The 21,588-nt window shown below is 40.0% G+C and overlaps 1 protein-coding gene across 7 annotated transcripts in view; it reads left to right on the top strand.

Moving 5' to 3' along the window:
* TMEM150C (transmembrane protein 150C) overlaps window positions 1–21,588 on the top strand; it is an 87,418-nt gene that overhangs the window by 6,175 nt on the left and 59,655 nt on the right. Inside the window, exon 2 of one of the 7 annotated variants that reach the window (XM_054553484.2) lies at window positions 18,792–18,909. The exons of the other annotated variants lie outside the window; for them this stretch is intronic. The gene's annotated coding sequence lies outside the window, so the exon portion shown is untranslated. The remainder of the gene's footprint in view (window positions 1–18,791; window positions 18,910–21,588) is intronic. 7 annotated transcript variants of the gene reach the window in all.

Raw genomic sequence — 21,588 nt, 5'->3', positions numbered from 1 at the left:
TTGAGACCAGCCTGGCCAATACAGTGAAACCCTGTCTCTACTAAAAATACAAAAAAAAATTAGCTGCGCATGGTGGCAGGCACCTGTAATCCCAGCTACTCGGGAGGGTGAGACAGGAGAATCGCTTGGTCCCGGGAGAGGCAGAGGTTGCAGTGAGCCAAGATCGTGCCACTGCACTCCAGCCTGGGCGACAGAGCTAGACTCCATATCAAAAAACAAAAAAAAAAAGAAAAAAAAGAAAAAGAAAAGAAAAACCACTTGTACTTGCTCTGAAGAAGATATTTTGTGCTGAAGTTCAACTCTACTCTAAAAACAGTTTCTCTTTAATTTCTATGTGTCTGCTAGCCTCAATAATAAGCATCACCCAGAGTTGTTTAGATGCCTGGCCCCTCGTGTCAGTGTTCATGAACTTGAGCTTATTTGCTCTTTTGCACATTATAGATCATGTATTCTTAGAGTCGGTTTCTGTACGTTTCAATTTTTCAAGGGAGAGGAGGTTTAGAGAAAGGTAGGAAGTAGGTAGTGATGCACAACTCTCGCGCTCTTCCCTTGATTACAATCACAGAGACCCTGTGAAAAGTCTGACAAATGGGTACCCCTGGCTCCAGGAGCAGCCGAAGCCTCTGCCTCTGTTGGGCCCTTCTTGTCTGGTTTCTTTCCCTTAGGTTTCAAACCCAGATCCTCTTGCTGAAGTCCAGCCTGTGGAGATTACCAAATCCACTTAAGGTGTAACCTACCATTATTTTTAGTAAAGCCATTAAAATGGGATTTGATTTAGCATGTTGTTTCCATTTTTAAACTAATTTGCTTTGATTAAAGCCATTATTTTGATCATGGAGAGGGACATGTTGTTAATTAGACTGTTTTACAAGACACTGCCTCTCATGTTTCTTGGGTGAGTGATGCTCCCGCACCCAGCATAGGTATCTAGGGTACGTCTCTCCAGGCCAGAGCTCAGGGTCCTGGGGGTTCCCCTTCTCTGGAAGGGACTCTTCCTCAATCAATTATTTAAAAATGTATTGACTATGTTTGTGCCTACTAATTATAGATTGAAATAACTCCCAAATTATCTCTGTCTTGAAGGTATTAACACCCCCTGATAACATTTCCCAAATTAGTGTCCATCCCACAGGGTGATGGGGATGCTTGAATAAATGCTCCATGTAATCTTTTTTATTATTTTTTTTGGAGATTTATAATGCACAATAGCATGGTAAAGCCTCTACGATGAGATACATATACGTATTTAACTTTTTATTGTTACTGTTTTCTGTTCTTTTCTTTTCTCTTTTAATAGAGAGATAGTCTCACTCTGTCACCCAGAATGCTCACTGCATTCTTGAACTCCTGGCCTCAAGGGATCTGCCCACCTCAGCCCCCCAGGTAGCTGGGACTACAGGCGTGTGCCACCATGCCTGGCTGTTAGTGTTTTCAAAACAATTTTTCTTACAACACTTACTGTAGTATTTTTCAAATTACATGTCTTGGGTCATAAAATCAATTGAGCAGGTTAGGATCAGCATTTTTCTTGATGAAATAAAATGTGTAATAGAAGTGGTCACTGTCTATCCTTTTTAGTGAGGGTTACTAGTGTTTGATAAAACTTTGGATCCTCCATGTATAACAAGTACCAGGCCACAAGGCAGTAGAGAGTAGTGGTTCAGAGCACTAGACAGTCTGGGCACTTTGGCTCACGCCTGTAATCCCAACACTTTGGGAGGCTGAGGCGGGTGGATCACTTGAGGTCAGGAGTTCAAGACCAGCCTGGCCAACATGGCAAAACCCCATCTCTACTAAAAATACAAAATTAGCCGGGTGTGGTGATGTGTGCCTGTAAGCCCCCCTCCAAGAAAAAAAAAAAACAACACTAGAAAAACAGGACCCCGGACCCTTAGGTTCAAATCCTAACTCTGTACCACTCAGTCCTTATGTAATAAGCAGCATATATACATATTTATGATTTGCATTATTATTACATAAGTGTATATGTGTATACTGGTTCATGATGTAAAATATTGCCTATGAAACTAGGCTTGGGATCCACTTGAGGAAACACTGACCTAAGACAAAAGTAATAGCTAACAGTGAATAACATTGAGTGCTTACCAAGTCCTCCATGCTGAATGCTTTGCATCTGTTATCTTGTCTCCCACAACAGTCCTTTGGTGTAGGTATTGCCATTATCCTGCAGTACCTACATCCCAGTAAGTAGTGAAGGCAGAATAGGAACCCACGCAATCTGGTGACAGCCCAAGCGTTCAACCACCTCACCTCCCATCTTACAATGTGAGCAATACATAGATGTACATCTACAAAACTGTGAGGCTCAGCAATTGTAGAGCATTGTACAAGTGCAGAAATAAGCTGATGCCAGTTATTTTCTGTGTAAGAGGAGGCCTGATGGGTGATAGGGGAATCATTGCACATTTAGGCAGGAAGAGACCTCACTGCTGCCAGCCTGTGGTCTCTGAAGGTTAATGCCCTTGAAAAAACAGCTATATGCCCAAAAAAATATGCTTGTCCCAGAGACTGACTACAGATTGTGTCTCCAGAGCTGTCTTCCTTCCCTGCTAACCACTTCCTAACTTCTGCACACATTTGTTTGTAGCAGATAGTGACAAATGGTCTCAATAGATACGTCCATCTTATAAATCTACCACTATTTACTACATCCTAAGTTATTTGTCTTTTCAAAATCACCTCCTGCCCACAAGTGCCTCGTGACATAGTTTTAATAAAATAAATAGAAAACAATGTTGTTTTAAGAATTTCATATGACAAAAGAAGTCTTGAAAGTGAGGCTGGAAATATGTTTTCTCCAGTGCAATCTAGAAAGTAAAACTAATTTCATTTTGGAAGTAGATTTCAGTTTTCCTTAAAGGTCAAACTTAATGTAATCGGATCACTTCAAGTCCATAGACTTTGTCAGGTAGACTAGAAGAAGCGACAGCTTGCCATCATGCTTACTTTCCTTTAAAAAGTACAGAAGCTGTGTCTAACATGTGAAAAATTCTAAAGCTATTCAGATTTTGTTCAAGGCTGTAGAATCGTCCATCTCTGAGGAGAGTGATCCAGACTCTGTCTGTGGAATACAAAGGGGCAGGATGAACTGCCTTTGAGAAAACATTGAAAGTGGGGTAATACTTTTAGACAAGTGTAGACAAAGCTTAAGAAGTAACTATGCTTAACTATGGCAGTATAGGAAATTAGCCCATACTTTAAATGATATTATTTAACTTTGAAGCAATTATAATGAATTATAATGACAATCAACTGAATATAAACGTAAATGTCTCCAAAAATAGCATAGCTTTACTATTCATCAAACATTTCATTTATTAAAAAGTAGATTTCTTACTCTTTTTTTACACTTATGATGACTTGACTGACAAAGAAATATTTAAATGGCAATAATTGGAAGTTTTAAAGCATAAATTAAAACTGTATGTAGCTAAAATTAACATTATATATTTTTTAAACTGTGCTGGTTGATAAAATAGTCTTTCAAGTTATTTTCATTCTGTTGATTCATGAGTGAATAGTGTTAATTAAGAAATGTTGATACCATTGTAAAGCAATCCAAATAGAAATAGTATTTTTTTACTGAACTTGGAGTATTTGCAAATTAAAATTAGAATTCTGTAATATAATCATCCTGGAATTTCTAATGGAAATATATCTCCTGGAATTTCTAAATTCTAGTTTGCACTGAAACTTAAAGTATATTTATATAGAAACACTGATAACTAAAATATACCTACATGTAGTAGCAGGAATATTAACTTGTGGGTGACGTTTTTTCTGCCTTTGTGGTATTATATTCCCACATACCATAGACTTCAAAAGTATGGCATTTTGAAACATTTTCCAGTCTTGTCATTGACAGCACTGTATTCACAAAAACCATATTTATCTCCTGTAATTTTAGCAGCTAATCGAATTGTTCTTGAGAAAGCTGATTATCTTTTCTGTGACATTTTGATTGGTGTTTCCCCATTTTACTTTCAGCTTACATGTGGCATAAAATTGATTTATATGAAAAGGAGTGGCTTGCCATTTTATAACAAAATTTTGATTGTATATGTATGCACATAAAAATAAAGATGAAAATTCTCCATTAACTGATTCGCAGAATGATACAGTTATGATCAAACAGTGGCACATCGTGATCTTTTAAGATCAAGCCACTGACCCAAATCAGTGTTCACTTACAGAACCATAAATGTAGCAATTCAGAAATGTTGCTTTTTGTTAGCTATTGGACAATATTTGTGAAGTCCCTAGCACAGTCCTTGGCGCAGAGTGACTTTTTTTTTCACTCTTCTTTCTTGTTCATAACACAAGTTCTAACTTATTTTATCGAAATGGGAAATTAAAGAGGATTTTCTGGATGATAACTTCTCCCCTGTTCAGCATCTCAGAGCTAGAAAATGCCTTTGGAAGGCACGCAATTTATTTCTTAGAGTCTTGGCTTGACCATGGCCATCACAGAAGGATGAGACTCCATTCCACTTTGGCCTATGAATATTTTATATTAGTTCTCAACATATTGTTTGTCCAGGCCAACTTAACATGACTCTGATGTTGTACCTTAAGGCTTACTTCGGTTTCATCCAGCTTCTAGTTTGCTTGCTTGTTGCATATTTACCTTGCCTTTCCAAATAAATCATTATCTCTTTGTGTTTAGAAATTATATTAAGTAAATGTTTTTGTCTTAGGGCATTTAATGTTTTTTCGATAGGAGTCAGCTATTTTGTAAATAAAGTCCAATTGGAACACAGCCATACCCATTGTTTACATGTTACCTGTGACTGCCTCTACATGAACACTGAAGAGTTGAGTAACTGGAACAGAGACCATGTGGCCCATAAAGGTGACAATGCACTGGCTAGCCTGTTATTGACTGAATTTTTAATTTTGATTAATTCAAATTTTAATAGCCTCTGTGGCTACTGGACAGCAGTTTCAGATGGAACACAAAGGTGTTCTTTCCTCCAGGCCAGTTAACTAATGTGATCTGACTTCTTGTGCTGCCCTAAGATGCAGCACCCTTCCACTGGGTTCTTCAGACAGACCATTGACCTTTGCCCATGGCTGGCCTGGGCAGACCCTGGACTGAAGAAGTTCTTAATGAGTTGCTACTTTGGACAGCACCACAAGCCCGGAAGAGATGGCAAGCGAGGCGGGGGCAGAGGTTCTCAACCATGGCTGCACAAAAAATCATCTGACGAACTCTACAATTCCAGCGGCGCCCTAAATCTATTAAATCAGAATCTCTGGGTGGGTTGGGGAGCTCAGACACCAAACTTTTTTTTTAAAGCTTCCCACATGATTTCATTGTGCTCTACTGGCTAGGCAACATCACAGGTGAGCTAGGTAGCCTGTGTACTTCAGAATTCCACCAGGTCATCACAGGCATGCTTATGGGCAGATGGGCAGGGAAATGGACACATGAAGGCCAGTGGACCCCTAGCTTAGCTTAACAGGAAGGCTCTGGTGGGGACTGAGCTGTTTTCCCACCTGGTTTCTCTAGCACCAGGGCCCATTTGCTCAGTAGGGCCAAAGTGTAGATTTGTGTGTGACAGAGGTGAGCTTCAAAGAAGGAAAAATGCAGGATCTTCCAACTCACACATCCAGTGCTTTCCACTTATATATTCAAAAACATTTATAGAGCACGTTTTAATCCATTTTTGTGTTGCTATAAAGGAATACCCGAGGGTGGGTAATTTATAAAGAAAAGAGGTTTATTTGGCTCCTAGTTTTGCAGGCTGTACGAGAAGCATGGTGCCAGCATCTGGTTCTGGTGCGGGCTTCAGGCTGTTTCCACTCGTGGTGGAAGGTGTGGGGGAGCCAGTGTGTGCAGAAATCACATGCTGAGAGAGGAGGCAACCAGAGAGAAGGGAGGGAGGGGCCAGGCTCTTTTTAACAACCAGCTTTCTTGGGAACTCATAGAGTAAAAACTTACTACTGTGAGGTTGCTACCAAGACATTTATGAAGGATCAGCCCCATTACCTAAACCCCTCCCATTAGTCCCCACCGCTAACATTGGGTATCAAATTTCAACATGAGGTTTGGAGGGATCAAATATCCAAACTATACCAGAGTGCCTACTGCATGTTTAAGATATGCCACACTTATTCAGTCTAGTGGGGTGACCACCATGTAAACAGTTACCATACAGTGGGGTAAGCATGCTAATTGAGAGGCATCCTAGGGTACCATGAGAACATGAGGGGCAGCAGCCCTGGATAGATAAGGGGAGAGACATCAGGTGGTGCTTTCCAGAGATGGTGACACCCAAGCTGAGTCTTATAGGATCAAAAAGAATAGTCACATGAAAAGGGGAAAATGAAAAAAAGCAGATACACACTGGGATGAGGCCCTGGCTGACTTTTCTGTCCCTCTAAGTCTAAACACCATAAGATAGCTCCTTCCTAAGGAAGACTCTCCCTGCTATTTTAGCAAACCTCATGGAATGTCCTTATTTTAACCGGACTTTACCAGTTACTCATTCATTCATTCATTCAAATATGATTTATTGAAGCATTGCTATGTGTAGACATAATCTAGGTATTGGTGATAGAGCACTGAACAAAATGGACATTTCTGTCCTCAGGGAGCTTTACGTTATAGTGGGGAAGACAGACCATAGATAAATAAATAGTATAGTGTATGCTGTATGTGCTATGGAGAAAAAAAATCATGGTAAAGAATTTGGGGGTGCTGGAGAATGTTTTCTAAGAACTACAAGTCTCATTGCTGAATGAGGCAATCCCCTTCCACCCTTTCTCATCCCAACTCTTCATTCAACTCCCAGGGACTCCTGTTTATTTCTTAAAGAACTGACAATCTGGCTCCATGTCTTCCTGTACCTCCCTTTCTCCCCCAACTCTTGCAGTAATCTACTGCAATGACATCATCCTAGAGGGTCTGACCGCTGAATTCAGCCTCAAACTCCATTGGACCTTCTTAGCATCTTCACCTCCACTAAACCATACCTACTCACTCTCAACCCTCCACCCAAACTCCTGTCTGGCTGCTATTTTTTCACCTCAGAAATCTTAACCCCACTATCCCATTCTCTGAACATAACTGTGCATCCTTTGAACATAACTGTGCATCCTGCCAGCTCTTCCTTTCTTTCTTTCTTTTTTTTTTTTTTTTGAGACAGAGTCTCGCTCTGTCGCCCAGGCTGGAGTGCAGTGGCGCGATCTCGGCTCACTGCAAGCTCCGCCTCCCGGGTTCACGCCATTCTCCTGGCTTAGCCTCTCCGAGTAGCTGGGACTACGGGCGACCGCCACCACGCCTGGCTAATTTTTTGTATTTTTAGTAGAGACGGGGTTTCACTGTGGTCTCGATCTCCTGACCTCATGATCCGCCCACCTCGGCCTCCCAAAGTGCTGGGATTACAAGCGTGAGCCACCATGCCCGGCTCCTTCCAGCGCTTTCATACCCTACTTCCTCAATCTATTTTTTCATTGAGACCTCTAGTCTCTTGACTTCCCACAGCTGCCCAAACTCTTATATATCCATCTGTATCTCTGTTTTCACAGTGCTATAAAGAACGGCCCAAGAGTGGGTAATTTATCAAGGAAAGTTCTGCATGGCTGGGGAGGCCTCGGCAAACTTAAAATCATGGCAGAAGGGGAAGCAGGCACGTCTTACATGGCTGCAGGTGAGAGAGAGAGAGAGAGCATGTGAAGGTGGAACTATTAAACACTTATAAAACCGTCAGATCTTGTGAGAACTCACTCACTACCATGAGAACAGCATGGGGAAACTGCCCTCTTCATCTAATCACCTCCCACCAGGCCCCTCCCTCAACACACGGGGATTATGGGGATTACAGTTCTAGGTGAGATTTGGGTGGGGACACAGCCAAACCATATCACCCTCCTTTCCTCAGAGGATATGATGTCCATTTTTCTTTGTGTTTAAGACGAGCACATCACCTGAACCCCTAATGCCATCTCCTCTCATCTCCTTTGGGTCTGGGGTTTTTCCTCTATTATTATATTCCTCTCTTCTGTGGTCCTGTACCTCTCTCTGCTCTTTGCTAGGTCCTTCCCATCAGACAAGCATTTGCAAGTTTCTTCCATTCTAAAAAATAATTCTCCTGGGTTAAATAAATTAAGGTAGATCTCTACAATAGAATACTTACAGTCATCTGAAATGTTGACGGAGTTGTATATATCTCCAATAAAGAGATGATTACAAAAAGAAGTGAAAAAGTTTAAAGAGCTTTGTTAAGTTATTTCCTTTTTAAATTTTAGTTACTTACATGTTTAGTCCTTACCTGTGGTAAAATCCACATAACAGAATTGACCACCTTCACTATTTTTAAGTGTACAGTTCTGTAGTCCCAAGTATATTAACATTGCTGTACATCCAATCTCCAAAACTTCTTTCGTCTTACAGAACTGAAACTCTATACCCATTAAACAACTCCCCATATCCTCCTACCCCTAGCCCCTGGCAACCATTATTCTACTTTTCTCTATGAATTTAATTTCTCTAGATACCTCATATAAGTGGAATCATATGGTATAGTATTTGTCTTTTTGTGGCTGGCTTATTTCACCTAGTGTAATGTCCTCATGATTCATCCATGTTGTAGTACGTGTCATCATTTCCTTCCTTTTTAAGGCTGAATAATATTCCATAGTATATATACCACATTTCAAATCATTTTATTTTTGAAGAAAAATATTTTTGTTAGTATATGTTAAGTGTATATATTCATATGAATATATTACATGCAAACATGCACACATATATATTTGTGCAAAAGATTGCATATCAAATGTAACAGTGGTTATCTCTGAATTGGGGATTTTTTTTTAGTACTTCTCATCTTCTTCTTTATCACCATCTCTACCTTCTGAACTATTTCCAATGAACACATTTCCCTATAGTGAAAGCCAAATCATTGGCTGCAATGCCATTACCCCCAGGATGGGGCACTTGCCCACATCTCTGGCTCACCTATCACCACTCCCTGCCTTACTCATGATTCTTTAAGCATCACAAACTCTGTTTCCTGCACACACAAGTGGTTGGGAGCCTTGCAGCCTTGCCTATGCCCTGGCATCTGCATGCCGTGCCTCCTCACCAACTTAAAGCCTTCACATCCCTGAAGACCCAGCCCAGGGCCATTGCCTCCTCGCTTGCCCACCACCTGCCCCAGTGCTGGGTTAGTTTCCTCTCTTTGGAGCTCCCAGTACCAATTTCCAGCTGCTGCACTTATTTCCTAATTAATTATCTATGAGTTGCATGGGAGCGGGACTGTGTCTTTGTATTCACTCCATCTAGCACAGAGCCCAGCCAGCAAGCTCAGCAATTTAGGGAGCCACTTTTGGTTCAGAGGGACTGGACTGCAGCATGCTCAGAAAGGCAGTGGGAAAGGAGATGGTAGACGTGCCCTGAGGCCCTTCATTCCACAACACCCTGCCGCACCTTGCACGAACAATGTAAAGATTTTTAAATATATTACATTTTATTAAAAATAAATGAGATGTTATTGAAAATAAATTTGATATTTAAGTGATTGAAAAACTATGTTTTAATTTTTTAAGTAATTTCAGCTGTTTAGGAGGTACATGTCCAAGTTTGTTACCTAAATATATTGCATGATACTGAAGTTTGGGATACAATTGTTCTCATTACCCAGGTACTGAGCATAGTACCCAATAGTTAGTTTTTCAGTCCTTGCTGTCCTCCCTCCCCTCTCTGGTAGTCCTCATCTTTATGTCCATGAGTACCCATTGTTTAGCTCCCACTTATGAGAACATACAGTATTTGTTTTTCTGTTTCTGCATTAATTCACTGAGGATAATGGCCTCCAGCTGCATCCATGTTGTTGCAAAGGACATGATTTCATTCTTTTTTATGGCTGTATAGTATTCCGTGGTGTATATGTGCCACATTTTCTTTGACCAGTTCCCCATTGATGGGTACCTAGGTTGATTCCATGTCTTTGCTATTGTGAATAGAGCTGTGATGAACATATGAGTGCATGTGTCTTTTTGGTAGAATGATATATTTTCTTTTGGCTATATATCCAGTAAGAGGACTGCTGGGTTGAATGGTAGTTCTGTTTCAAGTTCTTTGAACTGCTCCAAACTGCTTTCCACTGTGACTGGACTAATTTATATTCCCACCAACAGTTCCTAAGCATTCCCTTTTCTCTGCAGCCTTGCCAACATCTGTTGTTTTTTGACATTTTAATAATAGCCATTCTGACTGGTGGGAGATGGTATCACATCGTGGTTTTGATTTGCATTTCTCTGATGATTAAACCTTTTTTTTTCTCTTTTTTTTTTCTTTTTTTTGAGACAGAGTCTCGCTGTGATGCTCAGGTTGGAGTGCGATGGTGCAATCTCAGCTCCCTGCAAACTCCACCTCCTGGGTTCAAGCTATTCTCCTGCCCCAGTCTCCCAAGTAGCTGGGACTACAGGCATGTGCCACCATGCCCGGCTGATTTTTGTATTTTTAGTAGAGATGGGGTTTCACCATATTGGCCAGACTGGTCTCGAACTTCTGACCTCAAGTGATCTGCCCACCTCATCCTCCCAAAGTGCTGGTATTACAGGTGTGAGCCACTGCGCCCAGCTGATTAAACCTTTTTTTTTTTTCATGTTTGTTGGCTGCTTGTATGTCTTTTTTTGAGAAGTGCGTGTTCATGTCTTTTGCTCATTTTTTATTTGGGTTATTTGTTTTTTGCTTGTTTAATTGTTTCTTATAAATTCTGGATATTAGACCTTAGTTACGTGCATAGTTTACCAACATTTTCTTCTCCCATTCTGTAGGTTGTCTGTTTACTCTGTTGATAGTTCCTTTGCTGTGCAGAAACGCTTTAGCTTAATTAGGTCCCACTTCTCAATTTTTGTTTTTGTTGCAATTGCTTTTGAGAACTAAGTCATAAATTCTTTTCCCAAGGTTGATGTCCTGAATGGTGTTTCATAGGTTTTCTTCTAGGATTCTTATAGTTTGAAACCTTACATTTAAATATTTAATCCATCTTGAGTTAATTTTTGTATATGGTGAAAGGTAGAAGTCCAGTTTTATTTTATTTTATTTATTTATTTTTGAGACAGAGTCTCACTCTGTTGCCCAGGCTAGAGTGCAGTGGCGCCGTCTTGGCTCACTGCAACCTCCACCTCCCAGGTCACACCATTCTTCTGCCTCAGCCTCCCAAGTAGCTGGGACTACAGGCACCCACCACCATGCCCGGCTAATTTTTTGTATTTTTAGTAGAGACAGGGTTTCACTGTTAGTCAAGATGGTCTCGATCTCCTGGCCTCGTAATCTGCCCGCCTCGGCCTCCCAAAGTGCTGGGATTACAGACGTGAGCCACCGCACCCGGCCCCAGTTTTATTTTTCTGCATAAGGCTAGCCAGCTATCCCAGCAGCATTTACTGAGTAGGGAGTCCTTTCCCCATTGCCTATTTTTTGTCAATTTTGTCAAAGATCAGATGGCTGCAGATGTGTGGCATTAATTCTGTGTTTATTCTGTTCCACTAGTCTGTCTGTTTTTGTACCAGTACTATGCTGTTTTGGTTACTGTAACCTTATAGTATAGTCTGAAGTTGGGTAATGTGATACCTCTGGTTTTGTTCTTTATGCTTAGGATTGCTTTGGTTATTCCAGCTCTTGTTTGGTTCCATGTGAATTTTAGAATAGGTTTTTTCTAGTTCTGTGGGAAATGACACTGGTAGTTTGATAGGAATGGTGTTGAATTTGTAGATTGTTTTAGGAAGAACAGCCATTTTAATAATATTGATTCTTCCAATCTGTGAGCATAGAATGTTTTCCATTCGGTTGTGTCATCTGTAATTTCTTTCAGCAGTATTTTGTAGTTCTCCTTGTAGAGATCTTTCACCTCCTTGGTTAGATATATTCCTAGATTTTTTGTTTTATTTTGTTTTTTGCAGCTATTGTAAATGGGATTGTGTTCTTGATTTGGCTCTTAGCTTTTTTTTTCTTTTTTTGAGACAGAGTCTCCCTCTGTCATCCAGGCTGGAGTGCAATGGTGCAATCTCAGCTCACTGCAACCTCCACCTCCTGGGTTCCAGCAATTCTCATGCCTCAACCTCCCGAGTAGTTGGGAGGTGTGCACCACCATGTCCAGCTAATTTTTGTATTTTTAGTAGAGACAGGGTTTTGCCATGTTGGCCAGGCCGTTCTCAAACTCCTAGCCTTAAGTGATCTGCCAGCCTCAGCCTCCCAAAGTGCTGGGATTACAGGCATCAGCCACTGTACCTGGCCAAGTTTATAGGATTTTCTAAGTATAGATTCATGCCGCCCACAAAGAGAGAGTTTGACTTTTTCTTTTCCTATTTATTATTTTCTTTCTCTTGCCTGATTACTATGGCAAGGATTTCCAGTACTATGTCAAATAGGAGTGGTGAGAGTGGGCATCCTTGTCTTGCTCCAGTTCTCAAGGGGAACGCTTCCAGGTTTTGCCCATTCAGTATAATGTTGGCTGTGGGTTTGTCCTAGATGGCTCTTATTATTTTGAGGTATGTTCCTTCAATGCCTAGCTTCTTCATTTTTATCATGAAAGAATGTTGGATTGTATTGAAAGCTTTTTCCACATCTATTGAGATGATCATATGGTTTTTGTTTTTAATTCTGTTTATGTTATGAATCACATTTACTGATTTGCATATGTTGAACCAGCCTTGCATCCCAGAAGTGAAGCCTATGCGATCACGGGGAATTAACTTTTTGATGTGCTGCTGGATTCGATTTGCTAGTATTTTGTTGAGGACTTTTGTGTCTACGTTTATCAGGGATATTGGCCTGTAGTTTTCTTTTTTTGTTGCATCTTTACCAGATTTTGTTATCAAGGTGATGCTGGTTTCATAGAATGAGTTAGGGAGGAGTCCCTCCTCCTTGATTTTTTGACTAGTTCCAGTAGAATTGGTACCGGCTCTTCCTTGTACATCTGGTAGAATTTGGCTGTGAATACATCTGGTCTGGGGCTTTTTTCATTGGTAGATTTTTTAAAATTACTGCTTCAATTTCAGAACTTGATATTGGTCTGTCCAGAGTTTCACTTTCTGATTCAATCTTGGAAGACTGAAAAAAAACTGCTACATTTCAGTCTTTTTTTTTTTTTTGGCATAGTCTTACTCTGTCACCCAGGCTGGAATATAGTGGTGCAAACATGGCTCACTGCAGCCTCGACCTGCCTGGCTCAAGCCATCCTCCTACCTCAGTCTCCCAAGTAGCTGGGACCACAGGTGTGCACCTCCACACTTGGTTAACTTTTGTATTTTTTGTGGAGATGAGGTTTTGCCATGTTGCCCAGGCTGGTCTCGAACCCCTGGGCTCAAGGAATCCACCTGCCTGGGCCTCTCAAAATGCTGGGATTACAGGCATGAGCCACTGTGCTCGGCCATACATTTCGATCCTAATGATACTGGTCAACTCTGGCGCCTATGCTGGGTCAGGTGGGCAGGGCCTTCTGTTGTGTTCGGCCCATCAGGCATGTTCAATAAATACCTGTTAACTTCCTTAATAACCCTGCTAGTTCCCTATGATCAAATTTCTCTTCCTTAAATTCATCCACTTTGACAGGCTGGGACAAGAGTTCTTTAATGGCAAAGGAGGCCTCTATTATCACCCTCCAAGTCATGCGATAGTGACTAGCTGCTCACACTACATGTATGATTGACCTTGAACAGGACTCTTATGGGAAATAAAAACAAATCAAAAGATCTGCTACTGACATGGCACCCTAGGGTGTTTAAGCACCTTAGTAGGTGAAAACTTAATGAATATTTGCTGCACTTGATGTTGCCAGCTACACCTGGACGGTGAGGGGCAGTTAATATCCGATCGTTCGTAACAGTGGTTCACACTGACAAGCTCAGAAAGGCCATCAAAATTTGGTAAAACAAATCTTGCAAAATGGTGTAGTTAGGTAGTTTGGGAAAATTTATTCTTATGTATCAAAGGAGGATCTGTAGGCCTCTCTTAGGGGACATTGAAAGGACAGAAGGAAAAATGAAAGACAGTTTTAATTATTGTGGAAATGAACTGATTGGAGTGGTCTTCAGCTTCTCAGCCCACAAGGGTTTCTCTTGATTTTTCCTTGAGAGAATTGGCCCTATATGAATGATTTACCCAGAGCATCTGAAATAATTTTAGGAAAAATATTGATTGATGACAGGACATTTCATGTTTGAAATGATACATTTTTTAGCTCTTGAATGAGTATGTTGTATATTGGCATAGGTAACCTGTACTCTTTGCATCAGAGTCACAGCCTCTTCATTCAATGTTGTCTTCATCCAAGATCAGGCCCTTTTGTAGAAATCTGGCTAGACTAGTTAGTTCTGGTTTTTATATTGTTGTTTTCTTTCATTTTTTTCTGGTAGGCTAGAAAAAGTAGTAACAGCGTTACTTGGAATAAGCATTAGACTTGCAGATGTAATATCAGCATTCAAGTCCTGGCCTGATCACCTGCTATATTGGCTGTGTGCTTGGATAAGTTATTTATTTTAGCTTAGGTTTCCATTTTTCAGCAGTAAAATGTGGATATACTTGTCTGTCTGGCTCTCTAAACTGTATGTGGTTGAAAGTAGGGGTCATGGCTCATCCACCATTGGAAACTCAATATATGGGAAAGATCCTTACAAGTAAGAACTCTGCAAATATTTGTTGAACAAGTAAGATTGATCTTAAAGAGGAAGTAGAATGAGAAGCAGCAGAGTGTAGTGTTAAGAGCACAGGTCCTGGAGTTAGACCCCCTGGGCCCAATCCTGGTTCCAGTATTCCCAGCAATGTGATGTTGGACAGGTTATTACTTTTGTGCATCTGTAAAAGTGGATGCTAGTACCTACCTCCTAGGGTTGTTGTATTAGTTGTGCCTGGCACATAGTAAGTGCTATATACATAACAGTCATTAATACAGTGCATGAAATGTTTTGCAAAGCGCTATTCACATAAAGGTAATATGTATTCCATGAGGTCTTGCTCATGGAAGGTCTTCACACCGTGAAGTACTTTCAGTACTGTGTCTTTCCTGGTCTTAACTAGTGGTAATTCCTTTCAGTTTCACATTTTCTTCGGTCCAGCTAGTGTGTCTTTCACCTGGATCCATTTAATGACACTGGCGATCACCTTGATGCAAATATAAGGTTCCAAGAAGGACTGAGCTTGAACTGCCCTGCCTGGAACTCTTCTACCTACTCTCTTCTTCCACCACTTGCTATTTAGAAATAAGTCTGATAACTCCCATGAATTACAAATTTTTAAGACAATGTTAAATAACCATGGTTTGATGTGTGAAACCCCTGTAGTAATTTCCACACTGGTTTCCCTGCCTCCTGCCTTTTGGCCACTGGAGTCTCATGCATAGGTCCTGCTTACTTCATCTTCCCTGAACTTCGCTTTCACAAGGTCTCCCTGCATCCCGGAGCCCTCTTGAGTAACTATTTATTTATAGGACCAAATCCAAGCTACAGGGATTGGCATTCAAGGCCACGTATAATCTGAACCCATTTTGTTTGTCCACATTTTTCTTCCAGTTCCTCGCTTATGTAGACTTTTACTGCCCACTGATCTGAACCCTGTCCTGTCTTCTTCTGTTTTCATGGTTCTCACATTGAAATGCCCTCCCTGGCCCATTCTATTTATTTACATTTGTCCACAGCTTTAAGACCCACTTATTCCATAAACCTTACCTTTTCCTAAACATTGACTGGCTTCCTCCTATATTTTTGCATTTGGTTATATTTAATTAAGAGCTTTATTAGATGCCATTTTTTATTAGTATCTTCTCATTAAAGACTCAGACCAAGTTGATAATATTAAAATTATTATAAGTTTTCCAGTTAGGCATTTAGGAAAACTGTCCTCATTTTGTATGTGTAAGTAAAAAAATAAATGAATAACATTTTTCTCTTGGCAGCTGTATTTCTACTTCACTGCGCATTAAGTATAGCCCTAGAGTCCAGACCATATGCGGTAAAACAAAATAATATTATAGAGCAAAGCAGGGCTGTTACTATTATGGGAACCATAAGTATATATTTGTTGACTTTTTATGAGAACTGTAAGTACGTATTTCTTGACTTTTTAGAATACATGAGACTTGGGCTCTTTTAGTATATCAACATTTTGTCACTATTTAACCATGGATAGACTATTGAATGAAGAGCCGGAAACCCACCGTCATTTAAGTACATAGTGGGAATTCAGTATTTAAGTACATAGTGGGAATTCAATAAATGTGTACAGATTGATTTGTGGCTTATTTTGGGCTCCTCACTGATTTAGTCTGATTTGTACATTTCAAGTCATCTCTTTGTACTAATTTAGAATATCATCTAATACTGAAGTTTTATTAAATTTAAGAAATAATGAAATAAAATGTTGTTGCTAGAGTACAAACATAGTACATCCATCATTATAATCAACAACCTTTTCCTTTTCTTTTCCCCTCTCTGTTCCTTCTTTTTCTTCTGTTTTTTCACATCGATGGTTATCTGAAATGAGGAGAGCAATGAGCTAGGAGCCATATAGACGTGTAGATGAATGAAACATTGCCTCCTCTCTCTAAGAAATTACAGCTGAGCATAGCAGACATACATGTGAACAACTATGATCTACCCATATTATGAGATTGAATCAAATCAGGGTTAAATATTTACATAAGAAAACTTTGGGGAAATACAGAGAAAGGAATAGAAGGTTAGAAAGTATATAACTTATAATAAGTCATCCTTACTAAGCTTCTAGTATGTGCCAAACCCTGCACTAGATAATAATTATGTGACTGCATCCCCATAACAAATATTTGAGGTAGGTACATTAATCTGCTTTTCAAAAATAAATAAATTGGAATGCATTGTGATTAAATAAATTGCTTAAATTCAAACAGCTAGTAGAGACGGAGCTGGGATTCAAATCAACCTGTTTTAGAAGAATGTTGCCAAGATAGAAGAATGTTCATAAGATCTATTGTACATGATGATGACTAGAGCTAATGACAATATATCGTATACTTGAAAATTGCTAAGAGAGTAGATTTTAAGTGTTCTCACCACAGAAAAATAAGTATGTGGGATAATGCATATATTAATTCGTTTGATTTATCCATTCCACAGTACATACATATATCATGTTGTACACCATAAAATATATACAACTTTCATTTGTCAATTAAAAAATAGCACACAACAGTAAATCAACCTGTCTTTATGTCAGGATAAAAATATAGTAATTATGTAAATAAAAATGTTTTAATGGGGGCTTCTTTTAAATAACCACAGAGCTTTGCAAGGGTTTGCATTTCCCTGGAAGAACTTAGCCAGGATAAAAAGGAATAAGATGCAAAATATTAATATTAATAATAATAATGCTTAGAGGGAAAAAAGCAAAACCTTTTTAAGAAAACACCCTTCAGTTTTGAAGCTTCCCAGATAGTGAAACACTAATTAAAAGAATAGGTAATAGCTAGGCGCGGTTGCTCACACTGTATTCCCAACACTTTAGGAGGCTGAGGTATGGGGAGGATTGCTTGAACTCAGGAGTTTGAGACCAGCCTGGGCCACATAGTGAGACCCCATCTCAACAAAAACATCAATAAATTAGCCAGGCATGGTGGCATGCACCTGTAGTCCCAGCTACTCAGGAGGCTGAAATGGGAGGATCACTTGAGCCCAGAAGGTTAAGGCTGCAGTGAGCCATGACAACAGAGCAAGATCTTGTCTCAAAAAAAAAAAAAAAAAAAAGAATAGGTAGAAACGTTGAATGACTATGACTTATTTGGGCTTAGACACCAATTTTATGTGCAGGTGTTTGCCTCAACAGTTCCTTCTTCCAGATGAACATTAGAGACACTGTCAAATTCCAAACTAATCCCCTTAAGTTTTTCTCTTGAATTCTCTGGTATCTCTAAATTTGGCAAGAGTGGTTTTCTTCACAGTATTCTATTAATAATTTACCTTCCAGGAACATTTATTCAAGTTTTTGTGTCTCTTAGTAGTTTTGTGGGATTTGTTCATGTACATTTCTTATAGGTAGTCCTCAACATTTTATGGGTTTTGTTGCTATTGTAAATGTTTTCATTATTTTTCTGTATATTTAAAAGTTGTGGCCGGGCACGGTGGCTCACGCCTGTAATCCCAGCACTTTGGGAGGCCGAGGTGGACGGATCACGAGGTCAGGAGATCGAGACCATCCTGGCTAACACGGTGAAACACCGTCTCTACTAAAAATACAAAAAATTAGCGGGACGTGGTGGCGGGCGCCTGTAGTCCCAGCTACACGGGAGTCTGAGGCAGGAGAATGGCGTGAACCCGGGAGGCGGAGCTTGCAGTGAGCCGAGATCCGGCCACTGCACTCCAGCCTGGGCGACAGAGCGAGACTCTGTCTCAAAAAAAAAAAAAAGTTGTTTGGATTTTTATCCTTTATCCAATTCATTATATGAACACTCATTAATTCCAATAATATTTTAATCAATTCTCTGCTCTTGCTGTTGCAGATAATAATTCTATGTTATTGTAATTAGACATCTTATTTTTGCTTCTCATTTTACTGAATTGGTAAAAAACTGCCAGAACAGCGTTAATGATCATGATAATAGTATTCATTCGTCCTAATTTTGTTTAATAGGAAAGCTCCCCTTTCATCCCAAAGAATAATGCTGGATGATAGTTTGAAAAAGAGAGATACTAATTATAGAATCTTTCTATTCCTGGTTTTCTTAGCTATTTTGTAAGGAATGATCACTGAGTTTTATCAAATATCTTTTGTGTTTGTTTGTTTGAGACAGGGTCTAGGTCTGTTCCCCAGGCTGGAGTGCAGTGGCGTGATCTCAGCTCACTGGAGCTTTGACCTCCCAGGCTCAAGTGATCCTCCCACCTTAGCCTTCTGAGTAGCCAGGACTACAGGTATGTGACACCACACCTGGCTAATTTTTGTATATTTTTTGTATAGTTAAGGTTTCGCCATGTTGCCCAGGCTGGTCTCAAACTCCTGAGCTCAAGCAATCTGCCCACTTCAGCCTCCCAAAGTGCTGGGATTGCAGGCATGAGCCACTGCACCTGGCCCCTCAAATGTCTTTTTAACGTCTTTTGAGTTGATTCTAAGGCTTTGACTCATTAGTATATTACGTGTTGATAATAACAACTGTAAATTTTCTGGGATAAACTCTCCGGGGTCATGGTTTGTTTTTCTTCTAGTATATTGTTGACATATGCTATTTTCTATTTCAGACTTTTTTAACTCATCTTATTTATCAGGGCAATAAGTATATATCATATGTAATTACATTTGGGGATTACATTGTACATACACTTTTATATCCTGAATTTTCTGCATATATAAGCATTTTCCTATGGCATTAGAAATTCTTCAAAAACATATTTGAATGGCTGCAAATTAATTATAGGTACACTATAACTTACTCCTTCCTCTGTTTTTCATTGCTTCAAGTTTTTTTCTAACTTTCTGGCTGTTATAAAATAATGCATAGGCTGGGTGCCGTGGCTCATGCCTGTAATCCCAGCACTTTGGAAGGCTGAGATGGGTGGATCATATGAGGTCAGGAGTTCGAGATCAGCCTAGCCAACATGGTGAAACCCTGCCTCTACTAAAAACACAAAAATTAGCCACGTGTGGTGGTGGGTGCCTGTAGTGCCAGCTACTCAGGAGGCTGAAGCAGGAGAATCGCTTGAACCTGGAAGGCAGAGGTTTCAGTGAGCCAAGATCGCGCTACCGCACACCAACCTGGGTGACAGAGTGAGACTCTGTCTCAAATAAAATAAAATAAAAATAATGCAAAGATGAACATCTTTATATATAAACTTTTGTTCATATCTTGGATTGTTTCCTTAGTGTATTAGTTTCCAAGGGCTGCCACAACAAATTACCACAGACTTTGTGGCTTAAAACAGCAGAAACTTACTCTTTCACAGTCCTGGAGGCCGGAAATCCAAAACCAAGTTGTCAGCAGCGCCCTGCTCCTATTGAAGGCTCTAGGGGAGAATGCTTCCTCACCTCTTCCAGCTTCTGGTGGCTCCTGGCCTTCTCTGGCAGCATTATTCCAATCTCTGCCTCTGTCTTCATGTGTGCTTCTTCCCTATGTGTGTCTATTTCCTCTCCTCTTTTTTATAAGGACATCAGTCTTTGGATTTAGGTCCCACCCTAAATCCAGGAAGATCACTTCTCAAGATCCTTAACTAATTGCATCTGCAAAGCCTCTATTTCCAAAGAAGATGACACTCACAGGTAATGGGGATTAGGTCTTGGACACATCCTCTGGAGGGACACAATTCAGTCCAGTACGCTTACTGTGAATTTGTGTGAGCAGAAATACGAAGTCAAGGATGGGAGCATTTTTAAGCCTCCTGATGCCTTTTAACCAGTTGTTTTCCAAAGTGTGTAAAAGGACCTGCTCATTTATCATCAATGGTATGGAGAATACCCATTTGTCTACCTCTTTGCCTGCATTAAGTATTACCATGTTAAAAAATATCTTTTCTTCTTGGATAGAGTAAAATTGCAAATTCATTATTCATTATTTCTTTAATAATTGGGCCAGACGCGGTGGCTCATGCCTGTAATCCCAGCACTTTGGGAGGCCGAGGTGGGCAGATCACAAGGTCAGGAGATCGAGAGCATCCTGGTTAACACAGGGAAACCCCATCTCTACTAAAAAAATACAAAAAAAAATTAGCCGGGCATGGTGGCAGGCGCCTGTAGTCTCAGCTGCTCGGGAGGCTGAGGCAGGAGAATGGTGTGAACCTGGGAGGCGGAGCTTGTGGTGAGCCTAGATCAAGCCACTGTACTCCAGCCTGGGCGACACAGTGAGACCCAGTCTCAAAAAATAATAAGAATAATAATAATTGGTGAAGTTGAACAAAATTTTTGTGCACTTACTATGAATATTTGCAGTTCTACTGTAAAACCTTTGTTTACATCTCTTGTCCATTTTTCTTTCGATGCATTAGTGCTCTTCTTATAGATACTACCATTATATATGAATAATATTAGCCAGTTCTTTGTCCTATTGCTTATAAGTATTTTTCTAGTTTGTCATTTACCTTTTAATTTTGCAGAATTTTAGCCTTCTGTGGTCAAACATATCAATATTTCATTTTTTTTTGTTTTTAATGGGGTCTTGCTATATTGCGCAGGCTGGTCTCCAACTCCTGGGCTTAAGCGATCCTCCCACCTCTGCCTCCTGAGGAGCTGGGACTACAGGCATGCACCATCATGCTCAGCTTTTCTTTCTTTGTTTTTTAACCTAGAAAATGCTTCCCTATCCAGACATTAGCTAAATATTTATGTAAGTTTTCTAGCCATGTTATAGTTTTCAAGTTTTACATTTTTACTCTTTATTTCACCTACAGTGTAGGTGTGTGATATGAGTATCTAAATAGGTGGGTCATTTTCTCCCCATTTAAAAATTGATGTTCCCAACACATTTATTAAATAATTCTTTTTTTTTTTTTTTTTTTTTTTGAGATGGAGTCTCTCTCTGTTGCCAGGCTAGAGTACAGTGGCGCTATCTCAGCTCACTGCAACCTCCGCCTCCTGGGTTCAAGTGATTCTCCTGCCTCAGCCTC

This window comes from Pongo abelii, chromosome 3 (assembly GCF_028885655.2).
Source record: "Pongo abelii isolate AG06213 chromosome 3, NHGRI_mPonAbe1-v2.0_pri, whole genome shotgun sequence".
Classification (NCBI taxonomy): Eukaryota; Metazoa; Chordata; class Mammalia; order Primates; family Hominidae; genus Pongo; species Pongo abelii.
Note: the sequence above shows the minus strand (reverse complement) of the source record. Positions and strands in the feature narration are given on the sequence as shown.